We start from the raw sequence: 8,561 nt of genomic DNA, 5'->3' as shown, positions 1-8,561 counted from the left end.
TACAGAGAGGAAGGGAGAGAGATAGAGAGTTAGAAACATCGATGAGAGAGAAACATCGATCAGCTGCCTCAGGCACATCTCCTACTGGGGATGTGCCCGCAACCCAGGTACATGCCCTTGACCGGAATCGAACCTGGGACCTTTCAGTCCGCAGGCCGATGCTCTATCCACTGAGCCAAACCGGTTTCGGCGGGTGCAATATATATTTAAATCAAAATCCTATTTTGCTAAAAATAAATTTTCCATTAACCAGATCCCAAATAAGAGGCAACCTCACAGAGGAACGATATATGCAAATTGTTCATTCTAATTCAATGTGCTAAGTGCAATAAATGCAGTATACTTGGGTAGCATGGCAGTCCTGCGAACAGAGGGAGAAGGCAGAGTTTGAAGATTAGAGAAGACTGTCTGGAGCTGTCACAGAGTTTTGAAGAATTTATATGTACCACTCAGTGCTGTGAGGAACTCTGGCTGAGCAGTTCTTAAATACTTTGGCTTTGAAACTCCTTCACACTCTTAAGAAGTATTGAAGACCCCAAAGAGCTTTTGGTTATGTGTGGGTTATAACTGCCAATATTTATTTTATTATAAATTAAAACTGAGAAAAATGTAAATGTTTGATTCATTTAAATAATCCATTAATGTTAACTTAAGTCACATATTTTTATACAAATAAATTTTCCAAAACAAAAACAGTAAAGAATGGCGTTTACATTTTTTGCAAATCTCTGTTTAATAGAAGACAGCTGAATTTCATATTTGCTTCTTCATTCAATCTCTGGTGATATGCTTTCAAGTGCAGAAAATATGGCCTCCCACAGATATGTAGTTGGAAAACAAAAAAGACAACTGTGAATATTCTTTGATACCACACTGAAGCGTGACAAGTAGCTTCTTGAAGGTTAGCTGCCATGTAGAATCTGAAACTCCACCAGTAAACTTAACTTTCTATCCTGTTTTATTAAAATCCACTTGTCTGTCTTGTATGTTGAATGGATCTTTTATTTGATCCGTGTATGATTTTGATAAACATTTTCTCAAAAATGAGTCAAGTGATCCTGAAAATTCAAGAAAAACAACTGACAGTATTTATTTCCTGGGATAAAGAAGAATGGTCAGATGGCAAAGATTATGCCCATTGTGCTTACTTGGCTGGTTCGTAGCTGTAAAAGAAAGGTTCTGAGTAGCAATGGCTTTATATATTGATCATCTGGAAGATATTGATTATTAAATTATGCAGATCTTCATAATGTTGACACATTTTGTTATACAGCATCAAAAAAGCATATCCATTAACATCACCGAAGAGAAAGCCTTTAAGAACTGGGAAGCTTTCAGGCTAATGATGGCAGATACACATTTTCCAAAATTCTACTATTTCCTTGAAAGTTTGAATTTCTTCAAGGCAATGAATATTGTCAGTTTTTTCTTTGAATGTTTGGGGTCACATTATTCTTTTTTAAGATTTTTTTCCTTTTTATTGAATTTATTGGGGTGACACTAGGTAATGAAATTATACAGATTTCAGGTGCACAATTCTACAGCATATCATCTGTACACTGCATTGTGTGATCACCACACCAAGTCAAGTCTCCATCTATCACCATTCATCCCCTCATCCCCTTCTGCACCTTCCCCCACCTGAACTCCCCTGGCAATCACCACACTGTCCATGTCCATGTGTTTTTTGAAAATTTTAATCAAATATCCAAAGTTTGTTTTTTAAATAAAAATGGGGTTACAGTTTGAAAACTTTAAAATTAACATACCATAAAATTAACTTTTTCGTATGTGCAGTTCTGTGTGTCTTAACATATTTGTCTCCCTATCTCCACAGTCACGACATAGCAGTTCCATAGCCCCAGAAAATCCCCTTACACTGCCCTTTTCTCGTCAAACCTTCACCACCAATCTGTCCCTTTAGATTGGCTTTTTCCAGAATGTCATGTACATAGAATCATAGAGGATGTAACATCGGAGACTGGCTTCTTTCAGTGCGTAACATCTTTGAGATTCATATATATTTGCTTTTTATGGATAAGTTTCCATTGTATGGATGTAGTTTGTTTTACATTCACCCACTGAAGGATATCTGTGTTTCCAGTTTTGGGCAATCTATAATAATAAAAGTGTAATATGCTAATTAGACCGGGCAGCTGAACAACCTTCTGGATGTCCTTCCGGATGAAGCCAGGGCTGCGAGGGCCAAGCCCCTTGCACGAATTTCGTGCATCAGGCCTCTAGTTTTGAATAAAACTGCTATAAACATTTTTAAAAATGTGGTTACTTTAAAAAAGTGGTTAGTTTAGCTTGTAACTAAGACAACTGCTCAAGGTTTTTTTCTATAGAAATGCAATAGAAGGGCTTTATATCCTTCTCATTTTGTCACCCAGGATATTTTAAAAAGATGGACAATCAAGGATTAAGGTATTAACATTTTAAATTTTTACTGCTTCTTCAAGGACACTCTTAAATGTAACTGGCATTTTTTTCACTGAATATATGGTAGTGAAGAATACAATGATAACTGCTTGGTGCCACTACCTTAACCCCTAGAGTGCTGGGGAGCGCGATCACGCTCCTCCGGTCTTTCGCCAAAAGTGCCGGGAGCGCTATCTCGTTCCTCCTGCAGTGTCACTATTAGATGCTAGTAGTTCACTCTTTATTGACAGATGGCACCTAAGTGCAGAAAACAAATGTAGTAAAGGTTTCCTTAAGTTTTTGAATATGTAACTTCATTTACTTGCGATTCATAATTTTTTTCCTAAACTGCTGTAAAATCAGCAAAAATGCCTTGGCAATTTTAGCATCGTTCCTAGGATATTGGTTGGCACTCAAAGGGTTAACTTACACTATGGGGCCAGCACAGTTTTACTTCTAATGCTTTTGCACACAGTGAAAAAGGCAATAAAGTCTTGGTATGATTATAAAAATAGTTTGACCTCTTGATCCCCAAAGGGTATTGGACATCCCCCCAGGATCTGGAGATCATATTTGACAAGTGCTACTTTATCTTATTAAGGAATATAACAAACAACTGTTACAGAGATAATAAAAATAGCCAGCTATATCCTCTCCTTTCCCTCCAGTTATCTGCAATAATGTGTTAGGGTAGCTAAAATCCATACTTCCAACCAATATTACCTGGAGAGTTTTAGGTACCTATAGACATTTTCCAGATGCAACGCTGGGAGTGGGGATATTCCCTGAAAACCTCAACACTGCAAGAGACAATAGAAGTATGGAAGTACGGTTTAGTTACTATAGAAGCAGTAATGAGAATTAAATGGGCATCTTACTAGTTATATGGCAAAGTCCACACCACTTGAATTTTCTCAGTTTGTGACAATCAATTAAGACTACGTGACAACACTCTAAAAATTGTAATGGTCTAGACCCGTGGTCCGCAAACTGCGGCTCGCGAGCCACATGGGGCTCTTTGGCCTCTTGAGTGTGGCTCTTTCACAAAATACCACGTGTGGGTATGCACGTACAGTGCGATTGAAACTTCGTGGCCCATACGCAGAAATTGGTATTTTGTGAAAGAGCCACACTCAAGGGGCCAAAGAGCCGCATGTGGCTCTCGAGCCGCAGTTTGCCAACCACTGGCTAGACCAGCGGTTCTCAACCTGTGGGTCGCGACCCCCTTGGGGGTCGAACGACCCTTTCACAGGGGTCGCCTAAGACCATGGGAAAACACATATATAATTACATATTGTTTTTGTGATTAATCACTATGCTTTAATTATGCTCAATTTGTAACAATGAAAATACATACTGCATATCAGATATTTACATTATGATTCATAAAAGTAGCAAAATAATTTTATGTTTGGGGGTCCCCACAACATGAGGAACTGTATTAAAAAAGGGTTGCGGCATTAGGAAGGTTGAGAACCAATGGTCTGACAAACATAACCCAATCCCTTCAAAAGAGCAAAAAAGGAAGGGATGAAGAGATGGGGGGAAAAGACAGAGACTTTTACTTCCATAACTTTTTTCCCAAATTAAAATAATTAAAAATTATTTGCTTTACCCTCGATTTGCCCCAACTTCTATTAAACACAACCATCCTTAACTATTAGTCTTTTCAAATTGAGTACCAATTTCCCTCAACTGTTAAAAGTGTCCAAAAGGCAATTTTATTTAATTATTTGAAAAACCAAAAGGTACTCAATGAATTATTATTTAAGTGGGAGTTGGATACAAATTTTAAAGTATTGATCATTCTAACTAAATGCATATTTTTACCTCTCATTTACAGGCAAAAGAGGAAATGCCTGTATTTATTAAGGAAAAGTTAATGAATTTTTGAAGAGTAATACATTTTACTTGAAGAAATTCCAGGAACAACTAGATATATTTTAAAGTGGAGTGCTAAACTACATTAAGAAAGGTAGATCACTGTCAGTCCACTCATTTTCCAATAAATAAAAGGTGGCCTATTACAGTAGGCTATTAAGCAGTTAATGCTATTGAAGTAAATAAAACTCTGCACCATAAGTTAAAGGTTTAAACATTTAAAAATTCTTAGTATGTTCAGTAGTTCCAGTGGTATATGTTTGTTGGTTTGTTGCATTTTTCCACTTTGCTTATATAGTAACTTATTTTGACACCTTTTTTTATGGGTTTATAAGTGAAGAGACTGTGAAATAAAATGAGAAATATTGGGTTGAGCTATATGGACCTCATTTTTCTAGTCAAATTTGTCAGTTAATAGCAATTTTATATGGTTGAACCAATAGAATAGAATTGCTATGACTGTGGATTAGTGGTTGTATTCTACCTTGGTTAATCAGGTTTCTTATGTACATAATTTTGATTGTCAAAAGCAGTTTTTTACAGTTTTATTTTAAACTAGAGGCCCAGTGCACAAGATTCTTGCACTGGAGTGAGGGGTAGGGAGTCCCTCAGCCACGCCTGCACCCTCTCGCAGTCCAAGACCCCTCGCTCCTTCCCCTCCCCGCCTCGCCTACAGGGGAGGCAGGAGAGGGTATGCTTGCCAGCTGTGAACTCCACCAGCTAGCTGTGAACTCCGGCACCCCGGCTTCTGGCTGAGCGGCGCTCCCCCTGTGGGAGCGCACTGACCACCAGGGGGCAGCTCGTACATTGAGCATCTGCCCCCCTGGTGTTCAGTGCGTGTCATAATAACCAGTCATTCCACTGTTCAATCGATTTGCATATTATGCTTTTATTATATAGGATGAACTAAGCAGAAATTAAGCAGTGAATTTATGATAGCAATCCAATATGCAATGGTTTGCAAGCTGTTTTTTATGGAGCCCTAAAATGCTTGTGTTCAAAAATGCTTGAGTTGGATTAAATTTTCAAGTATATTGTAAATTATTTTAAAATTATAATTTAAAAATATTGCTATCCCAAAATAAGTTTTATCAAATTTTAACATTGTTTAAAAAGTTATCTTTTGCTACAAGATTATTCTGGTACAGGGCTAAAATTCAATTCTGTACATCTCTACTTATGTTAAATTTTTACTTGTGAGGATACAAAGTTATTGTTATCAGTAGTTGTTACTTTGTCACAAAAACACATAAAAATAATGGTTTTGTATATTTATGTACTTCATAGTTCAGTTTCAATATAAGATTTCATTTGTAAAAGGGATTCCACTGCTCTTCCCACTTCCCCCATCACCAAATAAATTGCTAAAACATAACTGCTAATGTAGTGATTCTGGAATTCACAAAATGTGAAAGTCTCTTTATTTTGGAGGACACTGAATCAAAATTATAAAGGCACTTCTAAGAATAAATGTGATTCTCATACAATATACAATTCAATTTTCAGATACAGAGTTAAACCAAATTATTTCATGTGAAGGTGAATCCAGTTCCTTTTGAAGATACCCCCAAATCAACACACTTAAACAAATTAAGCCACTTAGAAAAAGGCATCATGCCACCTATAAAGGTGACTCTTCCCCCATCATTAATGAGGATTATAACTGCAAAGAGTAATTTACACTGGGTGTGCATGAGTTTCATTCTTCCCAACAAAAATTCAAAATGCTATGACTCACTTGGTTATTACTAAACACATTATTAAACAGAAAACAGAATAAATGTGGAGAATCACATTTTGAGGGTTGCAGATGAATTTTATATACTTTGTATAAAAAGTTATATATATATACTTTGTATCAAAAAGAAAACCATCTCTATTAGAAATAAACTCTTACATGCTTTTAGAATGATAAAGAATTTAAAATGCTAAATACTTGATATTTTTAAAGAGCACTTAAGAATACTACTCTTAAAAAGCTACTTATGTTGCCAAGTCATGTCATAACTGGCTCAAACAATTCCATTTCCATCTAAAGCTATTTCATGCTACTGCATGAATCAATATTAAATATCTCTTGGAGTTGTTAAAAACTGGAATATTGGCAGAGGTATGCATAGTAATTAAACTATAAAAATGGTGAATATCCATTTTTCATTTACCTTTTTCTTTTAGTAATGGCTAGAAATGAGGATGTTCTTTCTAGGTAAACAGAAATGGTTTCCTAAAAGCTAAGAGAAAGATATAAAGAATGCTAGTAGCAAAGTAAGATGAATCCATAGCCATAGTTCTCACAAAAGAAAAAAAAAGTCCCCTCCAAACATTTTATTAGCCTACCAAATTGACAGAGCCACTAAAAAAAAAAAAAAATCAAACTCAATATAGCTCTCTATCAGTGGTTCTCAACCTTCTGGCCCTTTAAATACAGTTCCTCATGTTGTGACCCAACCATAAAATTATTTTCGTTGCTACTTCGTAACTGTAATGTTGCTACTGTTAAGAATCGTAATGTAAATATCTGATATGCAGGATGGTCTTAGGCGACCCCTGTGAAAGGGTCGTTCGACCGCCAAAGGGGTCGCGACCCACAGGTTGAGAACCGCTGCTTCACTTAAAAAAAAAAAAGGTATTTTAACCGGGCTGGAGTTTAATCAAATGTGTATTAAACAACACCTTTTTTTTTCACGTTAAAGACATAACTTACCACTTTTACAGTTGGGAAATAATAATTATTTTTTAAATAGTTTAGTTCAGAGGACATCTGGCCCCGAAGCGAAAGAGTTAACATTGAACTAAGCAGATCTGCACTTCTGATCCATTACATTTCTCACAAGCTGCCCTACAATGAGCTGAACAAGTATCAACTGTAATTTGATCCCAGAGTTTATGGAAAAAAATAACTGCACATACTCAACGTGAACATTGAATAAAAATCTGTTTCAAGAAAAACATACTCAATAAACACAATTTAAGACATATTTAACTGTTCGATTAACTTCAAATCTGCAATCTCTTTGCCTTCTTCATGCTCTCCAATAAAATGGGGGGGGGGGGGGGGCGGAGGGAAGCAGCAGCCCTACTGCAGGGAAAAGAGGCTTGAAAAACAACTTTGATTGGCACTTGGCCTGACCCACAGAGGAAGAAAAACAGTTTTTGGACAAAGAGCGCAAATATTTGAGCTTGCTTACTTATATGCTTGCTTCCTTTCTTTTTTTTTTTTTAATATATAAAGAGCAATCCCAACTGAACTGTATTTAGAGAAGTGGACTAAAAAACGGTGCCCTATTCATCTTAGTCCTTCAGTCCCGACGCGTTTGCACAACTCAGCAATTTTAATTCATTTGTCCTGGGCAAACAAGCACCGCCACGAATGTCCCCACTTAACGACATGCAAAAAACAGGGTTTGGGAAAGAATAGATTGATTATGATATTACCCAGTGGCCAGTGTTAAAGTCTGATTAAAAGCTCTTCTCGGTCTAAAGCGACATGCCCCCCCCCCTCCTCCTCCTCCCTCTAACGGAGCGATTAAGCCAAGTAAGCCAAACAATACCGGAGTAAACTTTCCATCAGTCACTCGGGGAAGCAATAAGCTGGTGGTGCGTCCGATTTTTCGGGACACACGCGAGCGGGGGAGGGGCTGCTAAAAAAGGGATCACTCCCGTTCACCCCCGTCTCCTCCCGCCCCACCCCCCCGCCTCATCCCTGCCGGAGGAACTGTAAGGTCGAATAGCATTTCCCATGGGCATAAAGTTCAAGCTGCTTTACCAATTCCTTGCATGATTGAGTTATAGGCACAAGACTACCATCAGAAAAATGTAAAAAAAAAAGGGGGGGGTGTTAAGGGGAGAGAGCGCACGCCAGGGAGGCAGAAGGGAACCGAGTCAACAAAAACACCCGCAAGAGAGAGAGCCACCGCGAAGAGGGAGGGAGCCAGGTTCCTCCAGACCAGACCTGGCCGTTCCGACTTCACCCCGGCCTCCATCAACAGCACCGGCAGGAGAATCGAACAGGTCCTCCCCGCTCCCTGCCCTGCGCCCGAGGAGCCGGCTGGTTAGGTAAGATGAGCCGGAACACAGGACACAGCACCCCCTTACCAAAAAAATAAAAAGTTAAAAAAAAAATCGCCAACCCCTCGGGACCAGAGTCTGTCCCCGCCGAGCTACAAAGCAGCAGCCTCCACCCTGCACCCTCCACCCACGCCCCCTTTCCCGGCCTCAGCGGGGGAAGGTGCCCGGGGTCCCTCGGAGCCTCGCTGCAG

The 8,561-nt window shown here is 38.6% G+C and overlaps 1 protein-coding gene across 1 annotated transcript in view; it reads right to left on the bottom strand.

The window, feature by feature from the left end:
- SESN3 (sestrin 3) overlaps positions 1-8,453 on the bottom strand; it is a 54,304-nt gene extending 45,851 nt beyond the window's left edge. The window contains exon 1 of the mRNA XM_014538635.1: positions 8,255-8,453. The gene's annotated coding sequence lies outside the window, so the exon portion shown is untranslated. The remainder of the gene's footprint in view (positions 1-8,254) is intronic.
- Positions 8,454-8,561: the final 108 nt, after the last annotated feature.

This window comes from Myotis brandtii, unplaced genomic scaffold (assembly GCF_000412655.1).
Source record: "Myotis brandtii unplaced genomic scaffold, ASM41265v1 scaffold1043, whole genome shotgun sequence".
NCBI classification, from domain to species: Eukaryota; Metazoa; Chordata; class Mammalia; order Chiroptera; family Vespertilionidae; genus Myotis; species Myotis brandtii.
The sequence above is the reverse complement of the archived record's forward strand: the minus strand, read 5'-3'. Positions and strand labels throughout refer to the sequence as shown.